This window comes from Pteropus medius, unplaced genomic scaffold (genome assembly GCF_902729225.1).
Source record: "Pteropus medius unplaced genomic scaffold, Ma_sr-lr_union100, whole genome shotgun sequence".
Classification (NCBI taxonomy): domain Eukaryota; kingdom Metazoa; phylum Chordata; class Mammalia; order Chiroptera; family Pteropodidae; genus Pteropus; species Pteropus medius.
Window position 1 is genome coordinate 26,673,040 of NW_024354500.1, and position 1,673 is coordinate 26,674,712.

The 1,673-nt window shown below is 34.7% G+C and overlaps 1 pseudogene; it reads left to right on the forward strand.

Annotated features, from left to right (window-relative positions):
* Positions 1-545: 545 nt before the first annotated feature.
* Positions 546-664, forward strand: LOC120595072 (uncharacterized; annotated as a pseudogene).
* Positions 665-1,673: the final 1,009 nt, after the last annotated feature.

The window sequence follows — 1,673 nt, forward strand, 5'->3', positions numbered from 1 at the left end:
TGTTGATGGTTTCTTTTGCTATGCAGAAGCTTTTTAGTTTAATATGGTCTCATTTATTTATTTTTGCTTTTACTGCTCTCATCTTTGAGGTCAAATTCATAAAGTCCTCTCTAAAACCAAGGTTCATAAGTTTAGTAGCTATATTTTCTTCTATGATTTTAAAATATTCCTAGGCATAGACTCTATCCTAACTGAGGTCACCAGTTGTCCAACTCACCAATACAGCCAGCACACTGATTTTAATCATAGTATTCATTTGCTTCTATATCTTTAAGTCTTCTCAATGCCTGAATTTAAATATTTATCACTAACTCACTCTCTCCCTCTATCATTTATCTATCTATCTATCTATCTATCTATCTATCTATCTATCTATCTATCACCTATCATCTATCATCTATCATCTATCTATTTATTTATTTAAGGCTGAGCTGATGGAAAAACACGTCTGAGGCCAGAAACAGCAGAAAAGGGTAGAAACAGAAAAGTTAAGTATGTGCCCCAAAATTATATGATTGTTAAATAGAAGATTTAAGTTTAACTCAGTCTACGGCCATGCCTCCCTAAATGTGCTCAATCTCATCTGATCTTGGAAGCTAAGCAGGGTCAGGCCTGGTTAATACTTGGATGGGAGACCACCTAGGAAGACCAGGTGCTGCAGGCATTAAAAAAAAAAAAAAATTTTTTTAAATAAAGATTTAACTCAGCCATTCTGGCCCCAGAGAATTACTCTTCCCTCTTATGCTATTCTACTTTTATTAAACACCATTAAAAAAGAATTTAGAAGTTTTTTTGAAGAAATTATATAGAACATAGGCTATTCAGACAAAGGAACAAACATATGAAAGATATAATCAACAGCTTCACCATGAGGAATCTAGCAATGTGTTTCTTTTTATTTTTACTGATTTATATTTGTTGGGTTCCTAAATCTGAGAAGCAGTACCTTTCATTAGTTCCATTTAGGAGTTTAATATGTGTTTGGTAAACTTAACTGGGCTGAGTATACTAGTGTTTGATTCCTATCCAGGGACTAATTGTAAGGATAAAATAATCTTGCTACTTGAGTGAGGGAGTAAAGGAGAGTTATTGCTGCATTGGAATTGGCCTGACTTCTGGAAATTGTCCAAGTGAAATACCTGAGAGTTTTCTATGCATCAGAGGTGAGTGATGCAGGAAGGAAAGATAAACTGAGACCAGTTTAAATCCTCTATAAAGGTTTCCAGACGAGGAATGGGAATCTAAGGAGGAGTGGAATGAAATTATTAAAAAAGAGGATTCAAGGGAAATTCAAGTCCCATGTTCCATTAAGTACAGTCAAATATCACCAGTGTGGGTCCCTAAAGAAACTCCTAAAATATCTATGAGGGAAAAAATCATCTTTAAATATACACCAGACCCAGAAAACACAAATTTATCTTAGAAACTTATCAATCTGTGTAAAGACATTCCTTCTTACTTAATTCTCTCTTCTTGACTGGACCTGGTTTGAAGTCAGTTAGCAGTCTTAGAGAGAGAAAAAGAAATAAGACGACACTCATCTACTCCCACATCAAGTGGCCAGCCAGCAGAGGAGTAAGGAGGGAAAGGAGTAAATTTATCATTAAATCTAAATCAAAGCTTTAATTATTGAGACTGTTCATTTTCAATAATCACTTCAAGACTGTGTTGAG